The sequence below is a fragment of the Lipotes vexillifer genome, unplaced genomic scaffold (genome assembly GCF_000442215.2).
Source record: "Lipotes vexillifer unplaced genomic scaffold, Lipotes_vexillifer_v1.1 scaffold1226, whole genome shotgun sequence".
Lineage (NCBI taxonomy): Eukaryota > Metazoa > Chordata > Mammalia > Artiodactyla > Lipotidae > Lipotes > Lipotes vexillifer.
In genome coordinates this window covers 1,922,864-1,945,247 of record NW_006784227.1, presented here as the reverse complement: position 1 = coordinate 1,945,247, position 22,384 = coordinate 1,922,864, and the positions used below count along the sequence as shown (strand labels likewise).

The 22,384-nt window shown below is 39.1% G+C and overlaps 1 protein-coding gene across 1 annotated transcript in view; it reads right to left on the bottom strand.

Annotated features, from left to right (window-relative positions):
- Positions 1-22,154, bottom strand: part of MEI4 (meiotic double-stranded break formation protein 4) — a 232,538-nt gene extending 210,384 nt beyond the window's left edge. The window contains exon 1 of the mRNA XM_007456609.1: positions 22,079-22,154. The gene's annotated coding sequence lies outside the window, so the exon portion shown is untranslated. The remainder of the gene's footprint in view (positions 1-22,078) is intronic.
- Positions 22,155-22,384: the final 230 nt, after the last annotated feature.

Here is a 22,384-nt window from a genome sequence, read left to right as displayed (position 1 = left end):
GTAATTAGAGTACTTTGAAAGCATATTTCAAGCTGAATAATAATGAAAACACAGCATATCAAAATTTGAAGGAGGAAGCTAAAAGAGCCTGTAAAGGAAATTTTATTTTAAACAAATACTTATCTTTAGAAAAGAAAAGGAGTTTAAATTCAATGACCTACATTTCCACCTTAGAAAATTAGAAAAAGAATAGCAAATTAAAACCAGAGGAAATAGAAGGAAGGATGCCATAAAGATATAATCAGAATGCAGTTAAATAGAAAATAAACAATTTTTAAAAGGCAAAAGCTATTTTTTAAAGATTAATAAAATTGATAAATGTGTAGAAGGAATTATCAAGAAAAAAGAGAAATAACACCAATCATATCATGATCAGGAGTAACAGAAGTGATTTCACTATATATCCCTTCAACCATTAAAAAAGCAAAATTATGAACAATTTATTTTAATAAATTTGAGAAGTTATGATGAAATAAATACATCTCTTGCAAAAAAATATACTGACCAACACTGATAAAATAAGACAAAGAACTCTGGGGAGCCCTATACCTATTAAAGAAATTCAATGTTTATTAAAAACCTCACCCACACTCATACAAAAATTCCATTCCCATATGGTTTCACTACTAGATTCTAGTTAACAATGAAAGAATAAATTGTACTAAGTTTATCTCTTTCAAAAACTATGGGAATTCCCTGGAGGTCCAGTGGTTAGGACTCTGCACTTCCACTGCAGGGAACATGGGTTCAATCCCAGGTCAGGTAACTAAGATTCCACAAACCGTGTAGTGTGGCCAAAACACACACACACACACACACAAAACAAAACAAAAAACTAATGGAAGTAGGGTAGAACAAACTTCATAAACTCTTTCTGTGAAAAACAGAAGAAAAAGAAAACACCACACATTGTTTTATAATTTGATATGTATACTGGTATAACCCTGATACTAATATTACAAAAATATTACAGGGGAAAAAATAAACACTACAAACCAATATATGTAACGAACAAAGATTAAAAAATCCTTTACACAATACTAGCAAATCAAACAGCAATTTATAAAAAGAGTAATCATCATCACCAAGGAGAGTTTTTCCAAGAATGCAAGATTACTTTAACATTCAAAAATCAATCACTGTAATTCAACATATTAACAAAATAAGTTATTTTAAAAGCAACTTATGATCATCTTAATAGTTTCATAACTTTTAAAAAATGCAAACTGATTCGTGATAGAAAAAAACTTCATAAATAAACAAAAACAAACAAAAGAATAGAACTTACTCACTGTGATAAAGTTCTACAAAAGTGCACAGGAAATATTATACTTAATGATGAAACACTGAATGCCTTACCACTAAGACTGGAAATACAACAAGGATACCCACTCTTCTCAACTCTATTAAATACTTTACTGGATATAACAGGGAGTAGAATACAGAAAAAAGTAAGAAGATATATAGATTGGAAATAAAGAAGTAAAATTCTACTTATTAATATAGAGCATGAATGTCTACAGAAAACCCTCAGGAAGCTGAGAACAAACAATTATTAGAATTTATGAATGAATTTAGCTAGGTCTCAGGATACAGGGTCAATATGCAAAAATCCATTTAAGTCATAATAATAATAATGATGATGATGATGATGAATAAATTTAACAGCAGATGTGAAAGACTTCTACCTTGAAATCTATAAAACACTGTCCAGTAAAATTGAAGATGTTAATAAATCAAGAGATGTACAATGTTCATTGACTAGAAGACTTAACATTACTAAGATCTTAATTCTCCTCAAATTGACCCATATAAACCATCCTAAATCAAAATTCTAATCAACTACATCGTAGAACTTGATAAGTTAATTCTAAATTTTATACTGAAATTAAAAAAAAAAAACTAGAATAGCCAAAATAATCTTGAAAAAGAACAAAGCCGGACAAATCAAACAGCTTAACTGCAACACAATATACAGACAAAGCAATCAAGACAATGTGGTATTAGAATAATGACAGACAAATATATCGATGGAACAAAATAGCGAGTTTAGAACTAGATCCACATTTTTAGAGTCAATTCATTTTTGACAATGGCAATTGGGAAAGTAAAGTCTTTTCAACACACAGTGCTAGAACAATTAGTTAAATATATGGAAAAAAGGAACACTGCCATCTATTCAGATCTTATACAAAAATCACATCTAATTAAATCACAGGCCTAAACATAAAAACTAAAACGAGAAGAAAACAGAATGAATTAGGGAATGAGAAAGATTACTGATAAGTCATAAAAAACACTGATCATTGAAGAAACACTGATAAATTAGACAACATCAAAATTAAGTCTGCTACTCATCAAAAGGCATCATTAAGAAAAGAAAAAGCAAAACCACAAACTAGGAGGAAATATTCACTATATATTTACCTGACAGAATACTTGGATACAACTCTATAAAGAACTGCTAAAAATCCTTAAGGAAAAAGACAAGCAACCCAACTAAAAAATGGCCGAAAGACATAAACATATATCATAAAAGAAGCTAGAAAAATAGTCAATAGTCAATAGTCAACCACATGAAAAGGTATTCAAAGTTATGTTATTAGAGAAACACAAATTAAAATCACAGCAAGATACCACTTCACATCCATAAGAGCTAAAATTAAGAAGTATATGAAGTAACTGAGGCTCTCATACATGGCTGGTGGAAATGTAAAATGGCTTAACCATTTTTGGAAAAGGTTTCACAGTTTCTAAGAGAACTGAACATATAATCTCCCTATAGCCCAGGAAATCCACTCATTTATTTACCCAAGAGATAATATAAATATATGTCAAAAAGACTTGTACAAGAATGTTCATAGCAACTTTATTTGTAATAGCCAAAAACTGGAAATGGCCCAGGTGTCATCAGTAACAGGATGGAATAAAACAAATTCTGGCATATCCATACAATGAAATACTACTCAGCAATAAAAAGTAATGAACTACAGATACACTCAATATCACGAATGAATGTTAAAACATTATTCTGTGTGAATAATGAAAACATACATAGAAGTATACGTATTCTAAGTTTCCATTTAAATGAAGTTCTAGAACACTCTTATCAATGGTGGAAAAAATAACAATAATGTTTTCTCTATGAGATGGGGAAAGGGATTAACTGGGAAGAATAATGAAGGGATTTTCCAGGGTGACAGTAATGTTCTATATCTCATGGGGCTGATATACACGGGTGTGTTAATTTATCAGAACCACTAATGGTATGCTTAATCTTTTCCATTTTCTTGTATTTAAATTTTACCCCCATAAAACAGGGGCTTTCTAGCAAAGATGGAGTTTAAAAGGACCAGATTTACACTCCACCTTAAACAACTAGACAGCAAAACAAAACTGGACAGAAAGCATGCAGGGCTCTAATTTCCTAGAGAAGGAAACCAAGGTGAACTCCACACTGCACCAGCTTCTTGCTTGAAGGCAGTTTCCAGGCCACAATGCAAGGAGCTGGAACCCAAACAGAGCCTGAGTATCTCAGAGAAATGAGCAGACTGAGGTCAGAATTCAGAAGCCAGAGATACAAGAACTGTCAGGGCAGAGTCCCACAGAGGAGGGAACTGCACAGAGAGAAAGCTCTGGAAATCTGCAGGAGGATCCCTCAAAATGTTAGCTACTTATTTGGGCATGTGTGAAAGCAAACTATCCAAAGTCCAGTGGTTCCAATGTTTTTCCACTTAACGGTAAGAAACAAAGGCAAATCCTTCGAAAGAAGAATATGAAGGAAGGTTAGACAACAATGATAAACACTTGCAGCACTCCACTTTGACCGTGTGTGGCCATCACTGTGGGCAAAACATCTGATAAAGGAAGGTCAAGAAGAGGCAACAGATGAAAAGGCAACCCACGGAAATGCCAACAACACAAAGCAGTCCAAAAAATAACAGAATTGGTGCCTCCTTCTCCTTTATCCTGTTTCAGTAATTCTTACACTTGAAGCTGCCTTGGAATCACCTGGAAGCCTTGTTAAAACACAGATCCCTTGGGTCCACAACCAGAGTTTCTGATTCAATAGGTCTGGAGTTGGCCTGATAATCTGTATTTCTTACATGTTCCCAGGTTAATAGTGATGTCTCTGGTTTGAGGACGACACTCAGAGCATCACTACCATACTCCATTCCTGGAATAATACCACTTTCAAAAGTCTATAAATACTTTCTCTAAGCAATGGTCCATTCCAAAACTGTTATGACTTTCAGCCCCAAAACAAGAATAAAACAAACAATAAAAAGCACTGATATTTTAGGTAGTTTCATAGTTTATCTCACAATAACCCTGAAAATATTTCTACCTTCCACTCCTCTCTACCACATTTTTTTTCTTTTTTAACAGATTAGGAATCTGGAATTCAGAGATATTTTTAAGAACCCATCCTTAATCTCATAGCCCATCTGATATCAAAGCACATGCTCCTTTCTATATGTCCTGCTGTCACCCTCTGAAATCCCCAAGTGCCAAGCCTCTTATGGGGGCTTTGGCTGTTGATATCCACCCACATTAAGGCTGTACCTAGTACTCTGTTACATGACAAAGTCCAAATTCCACTTTGTATTGGAACAATACATATTTGACTAAACTACTGAGAATGGTAGGTGAGATTCTGTCACATCTCACAAAGCACAACTTCCTAAAAACTTACTTTAGGCAGACCTTTACTCCTCCCACCCCAAGAGCTGATAACAGCCAACATCTAATGAGTATTTCCTATGTGTCTCTTAGCAACTTTCAAATATACACTACAGTAATTTTAACCATAGTCACTATGTTGTACATTACATCCCCAGAATCAACTGTTATCTCAAGCTAAACCTCGTAATATTTCTCATAAAATTTTCTAGGGTAAGTGGTTTAAAGTAATGCAAAGGTCTTAACCATAGTCCAAACAACTTGCCATTCTATAGGCCATTAATCTTATATTTTTACCCACAAAGACTAAACATGTGGTCAGTGTTCTAATAACCATTCTGCGTGGTATAAGGCAACTTGGTGACAGCAATTCAGTTCGACCAACATATTGTGTGTATAACACTCAAGGCCAAAACTGTATTCGAATTTGACCAAAGATGAATTATATGTATTCTGTTTTTTTAAAGTTCATAATAATGTCTGTTTTCTTGGGGGAAAGGGGTCAGGGAGAGAGAGAAAAGCATAATTCAATCTGGTAAGAGAGTTAATCAGAGTCAGAGCACAAAAGATGATACCCATGAGGTCATCATAACCTCTGGCTCTGATCCAAAAGCTCTTAAACGCATACTCAATGGGTCTCTAAGAAAGAGAATGCCTGGAATACTGAAGCCAACATCCAACTACATCACTGCTTTACAGCAAAGCCCAACAAGATAATTTGGGAATCTTACAGAGGGCTTCATTGGGGTTTTTCATCCTCTTCTGAAATCCAGCAGTAGTTTAACTTTTACTGTTAATGGTAAATCATGACAACAATTTCAACCATTTCATAGTAAACTGTAGCTACACTTTATGACTGATGATAAAAAAAAAAAGGAGATAAAACAAATAACTGAGACATGATAGATAAATTCAGACACATCAAGAGATACACCAGTGGTTTTTGTGAGCATCTCTCCTTACAAGACTTCACACTTGTGAACAGGCTCACGAAAGACAAGATTTCAGGAGTTCTGGACACCAAGCATTAAGTCATTGTGCAACTAAGATCAAACTTATCAAAAAAGATGATGACAAGTAAGTAGAAAAGCTCGAGAAGGCTACGAGAACAGCCATACAAATGAAACACTTCAGGGTCACTCCACCAAAATTATATCCAAAGCCTCTTCTTCCTTCATTACAGCCCATCTGAATTACTTACGGTTACTATGAGCTTTCTGTACAGGAAGGAATGTGCACATGTGTGAATAAACACTTTGCTATAAATGAAAAATGTTTTATTAATAAACAGACTGATAATTCTGTAAATACTGAGGTTTTACCATGGTTTCCCCTCCCTAAGCTCTCATTTTATAAAATGAATTATTGAGTTTGGGCAGAAAATTTATATATACAGTAGTTATGGTACAATGGTGGGCTCTGTTTTGAGTAAACTGGTATTGATAAAAGAAATGTCAAACTGCACTGAGCCAATTTTGACTTTTGACTTTTAAAAAAAATCATGCTTTTCATCTTTACATTTAAGGATTACTTTTAAATTAAATTTCTTTCCCTCAATATGGAAGAATTCTTAAATTAGACACATATGGTATAAATGATAAAAGAGAAAATGACAAATTTTACTACATCAAAAGTAAGTCTGTTGATTCACTTTGTTATAAAGCAGAAACTAACACACCATTGTAAAGCAATTATACCCCAATAAAGATGTTAAGAAAAAAAAAAAAGTAAGTCTGTTCATAAAAAGACATCACAAAAAAGCAAAAAGGTAGCCCACAGTCTAGGCAAAGACATTTCCAACACATATAGTCAATAAAGGGTAAATATTCATAACATAAAAAGTCTATAAATCAATAAAGATCATCCATTAGAAAAAATGAGCAAAAGAGATGAACAAGCAAGTCACAGAAAAGGTAAGAAAATGGTCTGTAAACATATATATGAAAGACTTGCACGTATATACACAAAGAGACATGTTCAAAACTGTTTAACTTCATTGCTTGTAATAAAAATTACAAACTAAATAACTGCTAATAGAAAAATAGTTAAATAAATTGTGATATACTAATGCAATCAAATACTATTAGGTGATAAAAAACAAATGAACTACAGCTATACACATCAAAATGAATGATTTCATAGTTAAAAGAAAAAAGAATTAAAAATGCATATAACAATATAATTATTTAATATAAAGAGTACTATATATTGCTTAGAAATATAACCGTATGTAGGAAAAATACAAAGAAATGCATGAGGTGATACTTTCCAAATTTAGAACTATGATTACTCCTGCAGGGGAAGGTGAAATCAGAAAGAGGAAGGTTTTTTTTCTGCCTTGCAAAGATCTAGTTTTGTAGGTTGGAAGTTGAGTACACTGGTAATTTGTTGTATTATTCTTTATGTTTTTTTGTATGTCTTAAAATGTTATAGCATATATGTATTTTAAAGATTATTTTCTGTTGGAATGATTGAATGATCTTATATGTGAGTTAAAAACAATGGTTCAAAGGTGAGATCTGAATAAACAATTCATGTAGTTAACATAGTCAAGACCAACCCAACTGCTAAAAGAAGGAAGCATCTGCTGTGGGTGTCACCACAAAACATGGAAAGTTGTCTTCATAAAGCATTGTTCTCTCTTGCAGCAGAATACTACCTTTCAGTTCTTCCTAAACACCTCTCTGAACTCTGTTTCTTCCACATCTTGACAGAAGACACCATTAATAAGCTAATATTGTCTGCTTCCACTTTTAGAAGGCACAGCAATAAGTTATATCAATTTTCAGAAATGAACTACATCGAAAGTATACACATATTTGAGCTATTTTTTAAAAGTGTCCAAAACCTGTTTAAAGATAAACAAGGCTATAATATGTTAGGGTGCAGTTCATAAAATTCTTATCAGAATCTGAACACTAAAGGATACAATATGCTGTGGCAAAAAGCTTATTCAGCACTTAAGGGATAAGCCAAAGTCCACCTCTTCCAGGAAGCCTTCCCTAATCAATTCAGCCAATAGTCATTTTTTCTTTTCTCAGCAGTTGCTGGAGCACTCATCACCTGAACCACTGATTCTGGCTCTTAATCAATAACCATCTGCTTGCCTTTTCTCTCTGGTAGGATTAAGTTCCTTGGGGATCACGGGCCATGTCTCCTTCCCTTTCTTCACTCCTCCACCAACACCCACAAGAGGGTCCAAATAAGTAGGTACACGTTTTCTCAAATGAATTATACAGCAGAGGGACTAAGAGCCAGATGTCAAAACAGAAGATTTGCATTTGCCCTTTGCCAGCCGAATGACAGAGTAATTTCTACATCTCGCTTCATCCATAAAATGAAAAATATATTAGTAACATTCTCAAAAGACTGTTTTAAAGACTAAAGTAAATCATGGCTGAAAAGCACATACGGTAGTATCTGGCACTCATGGCATGGTAGGACTCAAAGAGTTGTTATTTTTATTACTAATGAGAAATGAGTCTTGGAACCACATAATTCCTAATGTTGTGCTCTCCTACCCAATTTTATCAGTTTAACCATTACATTGATCAACGTCTTCCTTGCCACCCAATTAATAAGCATGAATCCAAATGCAGTTCTGGTGTAACTAGAAAAACAATTATTCAATTCTGTGCCCAGATGTTCACTTCCCTAGACAGGGGTATTCATTTACTTAACAAAAGCTTCTACCATGATTGCTGCTATTAATAAAATTTTATACTGACCTTGTATCCATGATATATTAATTTTGTTTAATTTCAATATCCTTTATAAAATCATAGAGATTTTCATGCATTTAGTACAATACAGATTCTTCTATAACACACACCCCCTTCCCATTTAAAACAGAATGTAAATAAACAACTTGTTCATTTGGTCATTATTCTCCCATGCCAAGTATGTTTGCAACGTTTGGTACTTAGCAATGATAGATTTATAGTGTTCTGCTGAAAGCTCCTCAGTGATTAAAATACACTATAGAGCAAATTAAAAATTAGTTTAAATAAGCAGCTGTGGGATTTTTCAGGCACTCTGACCAAACATTATTCTGCAGCTTTAAATTCAGGACAGTTTGGCCCAACACTAACTGCTGACAGCACTATTTGATCTGGGTAGACATGCAAATGTTCAACAACAAAAAAGTGTGTGTCAATAATTCACAGCCCCTGGGGCTTCCCTGGTGGCGCAGTGGTTGAGAATCTGCCTGCTAATGCAGGGGACACGGGTTCGAGCCCTGGTCTGGGAGGATCCCACATGCCGCGGAGCGGCTGGGCCCGTGAGCCACAACTACTGAGCCTGCGCGTCTGGAGCCTGTGCTTCGCAACAAGAGAGGCCACGAGAGTGAGAGGCCCGCGCACCGCGATGAAGAGTGGCCCCCACTTGCCACAACTAGAGAAAGCCCTTGCACAGAAACGAAAGACCCAACACAGCAAAAATAAATAAATTAAGAACATTTCGTAAAATCTTTAAAAAATTTAAAAAATAAAAAAAAATAATTCACAGCTCTAGAGTCAACTCTCTGGGGGAAGGAAAGTGGATCTTTTTATTTTGGTTTCCCTGTACCCCAAGACTTTTTTTTTCTTTTTTTGACTGTGAGTTAATTCTTCCCTCTTCAGTCTGCCAGGAGTCAGATCACCTGCTGCAATCAGATGTTCCATCCAGGACAACCAGGCAGCCAGCCAGTTCAATGTGCAAGTCTCTAAACCACCAAAGACAGCCATCAGTCTGGAAATGGGGCAGTCCTTGCACTCCCAGTTACCAGAAGCCCACCACCTCCTTCACGTAGATGAGTGAAGTTTTCCCAACCCAAGCCTGAGAACTCTATCTAGGCAGAAAACATGTTTCTAGACTCTGTTCATGCAGGAAGGCAAGCTAAGACCTCAGCACCCTTCCGGTCCCACTTAATCTCCCATTTGCAGGATCTAAATGCGTTTGCATTTCTGCCTCCCTTGCCCTGTTAATTCCCCTGCATCCAGTAACTCCAAAAACCGTATCAACACAGAAACAGCCAACAAGCGGCAGCTGTAAGACACACTGGCAGTCAGAAACTGGGATGGTGAGCAGCTATAGTGAACATATAAACAGAAAACGGAATGACCTGTTTAAAGGTCATTGTGTATGCATTTACCCATCAAACTGTGACCTTGAGTCATTAGAAACTCAAGCCAGTGATTAACTATATTTTCTTCATTTTCAGTAACATGTTTTAAGTTGAGAATTTTAATATTTCACTCCAGGAGTCCAGCTCAGATAACTGTTCTGTGAGAAAATACCCTCGAAGCATAAGGAAATCAACTGACAAATTAATTTATGAAACTGAAATATCAGAAGAGCAATTAATAAATTTGCCAGCTGTACTTTTCTTCTGTTAAAAAAAAAACCGGAGAAGCACCTCACTGGGCTTTTTGATGGTAAGACCACATGAGAAACATAAACATGATGGTAATTCATTCATTTATTCACCAAGTATTTTTTATGACCTGCTCTGTCCAGAGAACATATAGCAGTGATGAAAACAGATGCATTCTTGAGCTCACATTTTTTACATTCTGGTTGGGGGAGTCACAAAATAAATACGTGTAAAATAGATGTACATTGAATTGTCATAAACACAGGTGAGAAAACTAATGCAGGTAAGATGGAGAGAGAAGGTAAGGGATTAGTTACCATTTAAAATTCAGCAGTTAAGAAAGGCCTCAATTAGCAAATGACTATTGAGGGAGCAAGTCTTGCTGACACAGAGAGCAGAGAGTATGAAAGAGGCGGGCCGAGGAGAGGCAGGGGCTGGGGTACACAGAGCACTCTCCCCAGCACCAGCTTATTTGACCCCCATAATAACGCTGTATTTTAGGACCGTTATCATGCCGGTGTTACATCAGGGTCTGAGGCTCAGCTATGTCACCACCTGCCCGAGGTCACACAGGAAGCAGCAGTGCTGACACCTTAACCCAGGGGTTACAGCTCAGGCCAGAAGCTTTTCCACTGCATCCAATTCTGTTACTACAACTTGTCAGAAACGACCGATTAAACTAGGATGTCAGAAAGGGCGACTGTGTGGTGAGGGCTCTGGGGAACAGCAAGTGGAACTGAAGAAAGAAGCCTCGGAGAAGCACAGCAACTGAAGGGCGGCCAGACAGAAGAGAGAGAGGTGTTCAGCACTTCCCTAGAAGGCCGAACTAGGCCCAATACCTGGAAATTACAGTAAGACAAATTTCCAATAATTAGATGAATAAGAGATCTAGCGGTAGGAGCTGTCCAACGATGGAATGGGTTGGCTTGTGAAGTCATGAAGTTCCAATTACAAGAGTTACTCAAGCAGAGGCTGAATGGCCACCTGCCTGAGATGAAGACAGATTCTAGCACTGATGTGAAGGCTAGTGACCGATGGCTTTTCCAATTCTGAGTCTGTGATTATACAAGCACCTGCGCAGTACAGAGTGGCAATGAGAAATTCTAGCTGTGAAGTCAGACAGCTTGGTTAAAATCCAGTCTCCACCACTTATAAGCTTTGTACACTTAACCTCTATAAGCCTCGGTTTGCTTACCTGAAAAAGGAAGCAAATAACAGAAGCTACTTCATAGTGGTTGTTGTGAGAATTAAATGAGATAATCCATGTAAAGGACTTAACACAGGGCCTGGCACACAATCAAAGGTCAGTAAAGTTTAGCTTATACAGACATGTATATTCGGGAGCATGTGTATAAAAAATAAATAAATATGTATATAATGTGTATAAATCTGTTTTTCTATTTCTGTTTTTACTCATATTCAGTGGCAAGAAGAGTTCAATGTCCAAAGCTGAATTGTTACAGCATATTAAATGACAGCATGATGATACTAACCATAATAGTTATAATAAACATTTAAACAGCTTCTTAGCATAATCATTTCATATTAGACCTCTTTTAAATACCAGGAAATATGCAGAAACATTCATCTTTTAAACATCTGAGGTGCCAGTTTAAAACTTATGAAAGAAAACATCAACATTTTCTCAAATGAAACAACTATTAAAAATGCGGTATTTTAGCATAAGAAAGAATATCTAACAACCTGCACCTGTATTTAATATGCATTTATATGCAAATATGTGAGTGTACCAGTGTGTGTGTACACACAGATACGCACACACACACACACACACACACACTCACACACTTACACATGCTTTCTATTTTGAAATTATAAACTAGCAAGCCCACAATTACTTTTAAATTACTTCTTAATAAGCAAAATGATTCCAGGTATTTCTTATCAGGGTCAAGTATTTTATGCATATGTGTCTGTATTAATAGAAAATGAAGAAGTAATCATAGAATGTTGCATCTATATGCTAGAATCTAGAGATGCTTCCAGATGGCAGAGAGTGAGTTATAATTTTAGATTAATTTGCCATCACTCTTCTGTTATTCCGGATAAACTCACATTTACTATTCATTGAAAAACCATTTAAGAATGGACCTGATTGATAAAAGGAAGCCTCCACTTTAGGAAAAACTCAGGCAATGTTTTATTTCTTCACTAGGGTACTCAATGCTTTTAGAAAGTGATAGCATGATACATTACAGAAAGAAAACAAAATACTTCCAATGACAATGATAGTATTTGTACGATACAACAGTGTATGTATGGATGTACATCCACCATCGTACTGATCCTCCCTCTGACATAACTGCTATTATTCCTGCTCTATCAGTATGCAAACAGAGGCTCAGGGAGTAACTTGCTCAAAGCCACACGGGAAGAAATGAAGATACAATCTGACTCTAAAACCTTTCATCTTTCTGTATTATCTGCCATGTGGGTACATTAAATTAACATATTTGGGCACAGATAACCTATATTAATAAATGCATTTAGCACCAAAACTCTGTTGAATCTATTTCCTGGACTCTTAAGAGCTTGGTGTCAGAAGGGATGATGCAGTCTGTCACCCAATGACAGCGTCAGGAACCCAACCCAGTCTTCACAGACAATACCATGTGGAAAATGTGGCTACCTAACCATCAGTTCTTGGAAATTCCTGCCAGACACTCTATAATGTCTGCTTATATTAATCCCAGGTCCACCCTTGAAGCAAAATAATATAAAGTCCACTTTCCCAAATCACCCTTCAAGGAACTGAAGTGAGCAATCACTGTCTCCCCTTATAAAATGCCCCGACCCTCTCTCATAACATCATAACATTTAGCCTCTTTTCATTCTGGCAGCCTCTTCTGCCTGTTCTTTGATTTGTCAAAATCCCTCTTCAGTGACACCCAGCACCAAACCTCCAATTCCGCAATGAACGTAATCAGTTACAACCCTTGAACCTTTCTCTTAATGTCACCTAAGATGGTATTAAGTTGTTGAACTGTCAGGTCTCAGTGATGGCTCAGATGCACATAATGGAAAAACAACTGAAATGTTTTTTCCAAAGTTGCTTTTAAGCTAGATCTCTAGTTGCACAACTGATTCTGCTGAGAACCAAAAACCTGACTTATCTCCAATGCCCGTGGGCAATCTAGCCACAGAGCAACACACCATTCTCATGACTGTGAGCCTCTTCCGTGATCCATGTTCACTCTGGGACAGAAACGCCCTTCCCCAAGCAGCTGTCTGCAGACGCTCCGCTCACCCTTCACTGCCTTGTTCAGCAGCCTGGTCTGAAGTCCTCTGGATTCACCCCTCCTTCCTTCCTCACCCTGGGCTACTCTCTACTCCTTTACCTGCATTTCCACAGCACTCTGGAAACACAGAAACTTGTTCTTACCACAAGGTAGGATCAATAGCCATCTGGGGGTCTCGCTCCCCTACTAGAACAGAGAGGGAGCTCATCAGACATGTGGACTCTGCCCTCATCTATTATTTCCAGCACTGGGCTCGGTGGGAAAATCAAGCCAATCAACCCAGAAAGGGTTAGAAGTGGAACAGTTCATAGAAAGGAGAGCTAAGACAGGATAAGTTCAGGAGACTTAGCTACACGGAATTGAAGGCCTGCTTGGATATATGGACAAAGGAAAAGATGTCAGCAGAGGGGAGAAAGCCTTGAGCATGAAGCATGAGGAAGCATGAAGGCTGGAGCAAGAAGCCTCAAAGGGAAATATAAACACCTCTTGGACACCTCTGCACACCAGACACCACACATTTTTACAGCCAGTACCTCGTGTAATGACCTCAGTTAATAATTCTGTGAGTGCATAAACAACAAGGTCCTACTGTAGAGCACAGGGAACTATATTCAATATCCTCTGATAAACCATAATGGAAAAGAATATATGTATAACTGAATCGCTTTGCTGTACAGCAGAAATTAACACAACATCGTAAATCAACTATACTTCAATAAAATTTAAAAAAATAATTCTGTGATGTAGAATTTAGTATCACTTTTTGGAGCTAAGGAAATTGAAGTTCAGAGGGTAGCTTTCTCAAGGATATCCGGTTAACAAACGGTAGAACTGGACTTTGCAATATTTCTCTCTCAGCACGCATTCTTTCTACAACGCAGTTCTGGATAGGACTGGGCCTCCCTGAACTGCCCTGCGTTCTTGCGTCTACCTTCACATGCATCTTAGCTTATCACCCCAGCAGCACGCACACACACACACACACACACACACACACACACACACACACACACTGACAGGCCCACTAACTCCATAAGCACTGCTAAATAAGGGACTTTTACCCCCAAAGACAGCCCAGTGAGACAAGAAAGAGCAACACTGCATATTAATCAACTCTAAAACACCCCATCAGAAATAATTTCAAATATGTCTTCGAGAGGCAAGGGTAACATAGGGAATAGGAGAGCAGGTTCAGAAGCCAGGCTTCCTAGCTCTGTCCTGTACTAGCTGTGTGACCTCAGATAGGTTACTCAACCTCTCTGTGCCTCAGTTTGCACATCTGTAAAAAGGGACTCAAAAGAGTACTCAACTTACATTTACTGAGGAGATGAAATGAGTTAAGGCACATAACCCCTATGAACTCTGTTGGGCACACAGGAAACACTCAATTCAATGCTTGGTCCACCTGAAACTAGTATGTGGCCATGAGTCAATCCCAGGCCTACTGTCTCCAAAGCCTGTGCCTCTGCACGGCGTAAATCTAGTAAGAGCTCAAGGAAAGAGACACGTGTGGGCTGATGTGAACAGGAGAAGAACAGACCTCTGGAGCCAGCGTGGAAGATCCAAAGGATGAGTAGGACTCAGAAAGGCAAAGAGGAGGCAAAAGAGCACCCCAGATGGGGTGAACAGTACAACCCGCCAGCAGATAATGGCATGCATATATGTGGGAGAGTGCACGGATCTCTTTGACTAAAGAATAAGGTATTTTAGGGAAGAAAAGGAAATAGTATAGAATAGGGAAGTTGGCATCTCGAAGGTGAGTTAGAGGAGTCTGAACTTACTGCCGTGGACGGCTGGAAACAGGCATGGTCTTCTGAGTGGATGAGTGCAATGGTCCCAGTGATGTTTCCGGAAGAGAATATTGCTGGGTAGGAAGGACGTAGGGACTGTTGACGCCCCGCAGGGAAGAAGGGATGGAAGGAGAGGCAGTCCAGGACACTAAAGTGTGCACACAGAATACGACATGCCCTGAAAGATGTTTGTGACATGGTAGGGCTTACTGCCAGATTGGAAAGAGGGAGACAAAGCGAGGGGATACTTGAATATGACTCCAATATTAGGCCAGCAATGTGATGGACTTCAATCAGAAACTCATACTAAAATTACTGGAAAGTAGAAAACATACAAAATAACATTGATAAAATATTTACTCAGACCACTGGAACTATTCTCGGAAGCTGTTTCCTTAATTCTTTACTGAACCTTCATTTTTTAACAATGAGTGATGAAAAGGAGGTAAGCACGTTAATAATTAAAGGAGCCAGCTTCCTGCCAAGCAGTCTGAATCAGTGCCTTTCTCAGTGATCTTATGCAGTCGTCACATGCTGGGAAACTGGGAAATTGTCTATTATTTATCACTAAAGATTTTTACATCAGCAACCTAGTATGAAATGTACCTTCAGGGTCTTTGAGCTGAAACACTGCTTCATTTGCTATCCACAGTGATGCTGTAGTTACTTGCCTGTGTGCATGCAGCACTTTTTAAATCACTACAATTCTGGTTTGGGGAAACTGATTTTGATGAAGAGTTTGTTGGTGATATATGCAGTTTTAAAAATCTGTGCACTATATAGATGAAATAGTGCTTAGTAACTGTCAAATAAATAGATGAATGATGGATGGTGGATAAATTTTTTTTAGTTAAAAGACAAGACAATCTTATAAGAGTGGATGCTTTAGGAGCCATATTCATTAAAAAAATAATTTTTTAGAAAGCAGCGACCTTTTGAGAACTACATAAGTGTTTTGTGCACTGTCATAAAAAGGCGGATTGGCATGAGAAACTTATATTCTGCCAACTAACATATAACACCATTTATCGGTTATGCCAGGCATTGGAAATAAGGATGTCCCTTCCCTCAGGAGCTTTCTTTCTGGGGCAGGCCAATAAATAATAAAATAAATAAAATACCAGCTAATGCATAACAACTTTGGATAAAGTATAAAACAGTTCAGAAGAGAAAGAAAGCAGGTTTCTCTTACCATTGTTGCAAGAGATAAAAATAAATGGGTCATAAACAATCAGCAATTACAAACCCATTTGGGGGGGTTTGTAAAGAATCATAAGTATGTTTTGTTTTGCTTTTTAATCTTTCAAGAAAAAGCTATTCATGAAAGTAGAAGGAAGGCATGGGAGAAGGGGCCATCAGCAAGCAGCCTCTGAAATATGTTTCCTAGAAATTATTAAAGATTAAGAAAGTCACATCTCTCTCTCCAACAATCAAAATTACTTTCTAATGGGTTGTTTTCATTCTTTTATTCATCCAAATTAAACCAAAGCATACATTAAATACAAAAGGATTTATTTTCCAGAGTTCTGCCAGGGTGAAAGCCATCTAATCAAAAACGAAATGGGGAATGAGCTCACTGAATAAATCAGAAAGAAGAATTAAAGAAGCTGACACATATTTTGGAGGCCAGTTAAAAAATAAATTGGACTTTCATTATAAAAATTGACTTACATGAATGATACACTTAAGAACCTACTTCAGAACATTTCCTTAAAGTCAATTTGATTATAGGCCCCAAGATACTACATTTCAATATATTTTGGTATATTTCCAAAATGTAAGAGGCACAGTAATGAGCATATACACAGTAAATGTCCAGAAAATAAAAGGAACGAAATACTAAAAACATCTATGAGTCTGCTGATATCTGCTGTTCAGATTTGAAACCTAAATAAAGTTAGGCAAAATAATTTAAATACTGCCTCCAAAGCAATTAAAGGATAATTAAGGTACATTTGACATCTGAGGAAAGGCAAAAGAAAATGGAATAGTAGACATAGCCCTCTAAAATCTATAATTTATAAACTACTTTACTCTCTTGATGGATAATCTGTAAGTACAGATAAATCTAATAACAGGGACAAAATTAAGCTTTCACCAAAGACATCAAAGTTCATATGACATATGATACTTAAATCAGCAGATGTGGGGCATGTAGAGGGGGGTCGGATCTGTTCCCCTTTTATTTCCAAGCAAGGAATGAGGAAATGTAGATCTTCTCATAATCACTGGAGGTAGTAAGCCTTCCAGATAAAATTATGTTCACGCTCACTCAGCCTGATCAGACGACACACAAGAAAAGAGATTCTGTTCTAGGCACCCTGCTTTTAAACAGACAGAGCTGGAAAAGGAACTCAAAACCTGCTGTCTGAAGAACAGAGGAGTGAAATGTAAACTGGACTTGTTCCATGAAACCCCAAGGAACAGGACGAGGGCAGGGGCTGCAAGCTGTGTATACATATTCTATTAGTCAGATGTGTCTAAAGATGTGTGAGAGAGCTTTAGGTAGAGTGAGTTCCCTGTTGTGGAAGGTATTCAAGCACAGAGAGAGATGACAGGTATGAGGCAGAACGCACCCAAACTCTGAACAGAAAAGTTAAATGGATCACCTTCCAGGACAACTTTCACCCTGAGATCTTGTGATTATAAGAAATAGAAGCCACAGTCACTGACTTTGGGGGACTTAAAAGTCATTCAGGACATACAATAGGTGCCTTTGAGAAAAGTGTTAAGGACGCTATACCCATCAGGGTCCAGGCAGAAAGCTAACGGTACCTCAATTTGGGTAATATGACGAAAGGCTAATAAAAGAGACAATTTGTAAAGGCGTGGGCAACCTAAGGGGGTAAGCCAATGTGATAAGGGCCAGAAATAACAGCAGTGGGCCAGGGGTATCCTTCACTTCCCCAGCAAATGCCAGCAAAGCCACAGGAAACAGAGCAGACATGAAAGCCCTGGACTGGGGAAGACGCTGGACTGTCTTCTCTCTCAGGTCCCTTCCAAAGAGAACATGCATTTTTACCGGTGGGGAGTCACAGACCTGTGTTCTTTATCATCCTTTTATAGCCCTGGCTCTTTTTCATTCTTCAGGCACCCCCCCCCACCCCCGTGGGTTTGTTTTCTGAACTAAGCACTCAACTGCAATATATTTGCTCTACCCAAAATTGGTAGTGCCATAGAATACATGTTATAGGACCTGAAAATCTGAATATAGAACCATCTAGCCTACCTCAGTTGGGTAGTTTTCCATCTGATATCCTTGCTACTCATTCCTTTATTCCACAGATATGTTTAACGATCTACTATCTGTCAGGTGCTGTGCTAGACCTGGGGACACAACAGTCAACAAGAAAAGTCCATCACTGCCTTCTTAGAGCTTTCAGCTGACTATCAATCATTCCAATCTACAACACCCTCTGTTCAGTAAAGAAATCTCGTAAGTGCTGTGGATCAGACGTTGGCAAACTATGGCCCACAGGTCAAATCTGGGTGGCCCTGCTTCCATCAGCCATGTTTTATTGAAATAGCCATGTCCATTGGCCTATGTGTTGTCTATTGCTGCTTTAGTGCTACAATCTCAGAGTTGCTACAGGTAGGTTGCAAAGCCTGATATATTACTAACTGGTCCTGTACAAAAAAAGTTTGCCAACACTTGCTTTAAATAAAACCTAATGTTTTAAGGACAAACATATTAAAGGATACATACTGTCACTAATAAAACATCCCTGGGGGCCCTAGTTACAAACCAAGTCATCATGAGGGGGTTTGGCTTCCTGCAGGGGTGCATTTCTATTGTTGTAAGTTTTGTTTTTTTATTTTTTCTTCTTTCATTATAAAGGCAGATCACAAAAAAGTGTCATGTGGCTAATGTCTTCTATTAACAGTTAGCCCTCTTCAGATGATACTCACACTCTCTAATGTTATATCTAGTCTTTTGACTGATCAGAGTTCTTCCACATCATGTAAGGCCCAGTTTTACAAAGATCCTTTTCCCTGAATCACACCAAACCAAATTTGACAGGGGTGATTTTAGGCTCTCTTTTAAACTGAACAATAAAATTGATTGTCAAGTGCTTTATAAAGGCAAGATCACAGCAGCAATAGTATCTTCACTTCCCTGCAGAGAGAAACATGAGTGGATGCTTATTCCCCAATCACTTGACCCAGAGAGCATTAAAATTGTAGATGTAAGAAAAAAAAAACAAACCAACTAGCTTTCATTGGCTGTTACCAAAAATTCCTAAGAAGAAGTGACAGGATCTGTGCTTGTTATGGTCCCTCCAAAGGATGTTAAGAGGCTCAGTCCCAAAACCCTTTTCATCCCCTAATGGGAATCAATGTAGCATGAATAAAATTAAATGGCCATTTAGTTCATATTTAGGCACTATAATGAAGCAATAGCTGGCTTGAGAAAGATCCTTGCCAAGCCTTGGTTCCTGAAAGTTTTCCCACCCACTAACCCACTGATAACGTACATTTCAAGTGTCAAGAGAAGGGAGACTGAGCCCACTAGTGAATCAAGAGCTGGGAATAGAATGATTACAGGAGGCAGCATGGGGAAGGCATGGCTGATCTGGTAACCAGGGGGCTTTCTGCTAGGTACCAGCTTAAGCATTCTACCTTGAAAACGGCTTCCTTGATACCCTTAGACCACATCAGTTCCCTTTAATACATATGCTCTTAACATTCCGTATTCTTGCATCGCAATTGCAGCTGGGTAATTCCTTACTTCATTGGTCGTTTGATGTCTGTGGCCCTCAGGGGCAAGTGAGTTCCACTGAGCTCATGACCTGCCTGTGCAGAGCAGAAATTGCTACCGTGAACACACGATGAGCACTGAAAAGAACATTAGCTAGCTGACCTGACCAATGAATGTATGGGTAAGCAAGCTGGATCCTAGGCACTCTGCTAGCATATACGAATGCCTGGTCATCCTGTGACATGCTCCTCAAAACTAACGGCCAATGTCTCCTGTCCTTACAGACCCTGAGCTAAGCTCTAGGAATATGCGTGAACTGCATACCAGCTCCTGGTAGCTTCACCCTCCACCATCTCTTCTCTGCTCTTTCAATCTCTTCTTCTGTCCTGACTTCTCTCTCTCAATATATAATCATGCTCAGATTGCTCCCAGCTGTAAAAAAGAAAAAAAGCTATCCCATCACCCCCACCCCACCCAGCTGTTGTTACTAAGGCTGAAAATAACATCATCACAGTGGCCAAACCTGATGCCTATTTATAAACTCTCATTCCACTTCTCTGCAGACCTGACCCTAAGACCACACCTCTGTTCTTAAAACGCTTTGCTCTCTGACTTTAGTGCCACTATTCCCGATTCTCCTTCTACACCAAGCCTTGTCAATTCTATAACCCGATATATCTAAAAACATGTTTACTTTTTCCCTCAAACCATTAACACCTCTTGTCTTTATGACGGCATCAGGCTGCCGCCAGGCCTCTCAGCTCCCTTCAATCCATTCTGCACAGTGAAGTCATATGTTCACCTCAATAATGCTCCAAAGTAATTTAACTGGTTCTAATAGGTTGTGACTCTGACCCTCAGCTTCAAGTGCCTTTGGACAGCAGAGTTTATGTACATATGACATACACAGGTCCCATGAAAGAGCTAAAGTATTCAGTCTGATCTTCACCATAATATCCAGTGGACTTGTAACATCTTTACATACGTCAAAACATATTTAAGGTAACGTTTTCTAAATCTTAACAAGTCCTCCAAAATACCGGTTTGGGAAAGCTGGTTCCAAATACTGGTATTCCCACCATCACCCAAGAAAAAAAGAATAAAACCCTTACTCAGAGTCATCAATTTGTGTTCCTGACCTTCATTCCCAAATTTTACCTCTGAATTTTGTCATCTGTCGTCCATTTCCCTGCTCTGAAAGTCATCCGGATTATGCAAGTTCTAAATTACAAAGGATTTTTATTGCACTTGATCTAAAACCCTTCCAAAGCAGTAAGTCTTCACAAAGAAAAACAAGTAGAATGGTAGATAACAACACACAATTCTCTGCCAACTGACTGCGTCTCATTGCAACCACATGATACACTGTAAATCTCTCGATTTTAAGTAGAAAAAAGGCAATGCAAGCAATCCCAAGAAAATGATCAATGTGTGTGTAATTAGACACAAATATTGCTCTTGAAAAATACATCCTGCTCATGAACACAGTCTATGTTATCCTGGGTTTTTTCTACATTATGAGAGTTTTGTGAATATTAAACAACGGTGTCTTTATTATCTACGGATCCTGATGAAACGCAAGTCCAAAATGTGTTTCTGCACTTCCATAATAAAGAGCCTTTCATAATTCGGTACAAACGACTTTCCCACCTTATTTTCTGCCACTTTCGACATTGTAGTTACACTAAAATATTGTTTTCTCCATGCTTCTGGCCTTTACTCTTACCCTCCGTTTCATCTGTAATAGAGTCCTCACTTCTGCCCCTATTTCCCAAATACCTTGTACTTAGGCTTCCGTTAAGGTGCCATCGCCTCCAGGAAGCCTCTCTGTCCCACAGCATTTTATCTGATCCTCCTACTGCAATCCCACCCTGTCCCCGAATGTCTCCTAGCTCTATATCCATCTCCAGCCCAGGCCTGCGAGGTCCTCGAGCGAAGAGGCCATGAGTGTCCCATCTTTGACACCTCCGGCACTTTACACGGTTCCTCCAGTACAATGGGGGCTCATTAAACGACCCCCCAATGGTGTCCAAGCACAAGCCTCTCCTTCCCCAGGAAGGAGCCATCTTGGTGGTCAGGCCAGGCTCGACCCCGCCCGGAAGCTGGAACACACCTCAGAAACCCACTTGGGGGCCCAGGCCTGAGTCTAACTCCAGAAGCTCCAGCGCACAGGCGATCGACTTGATTACGTAGAGAGATGCCCACGGTAGGTACGGAGCTCCCCACGGCTCTGTGAACAGCGCGAACTCGGGTGGGAACCCGCGCCAGGGGTGAGGGGCGCCTCCCTACCTACCTTCTGGGCTCCCGCAGAGGAGGGAGGGCACCCCCGTCGGGGAGCCTGTGCAGGCGGGGAGAGGGGCGCGGGGTCGAGAGCTCTGCGCCGTTCCCGGGCGGCGGCTCCCCGGCCGGAGTGAGAACGCCGCCCGGCGCCGGCTTCCGCCCTCCGGCAGCAGGCGGGGAGGGCCTGGCCACGCTCCCCACAAGGCCCCGCGGCGCGCTTGCCTGTCGGCACCTGAGCTGCGGGTCCCAGGGGCCGGCTCAAGGCAGAGAGCGCGCCTCCTGCGGGGTGGGAGCAGGCCCGCCCGGCCGAGGGCCCGCG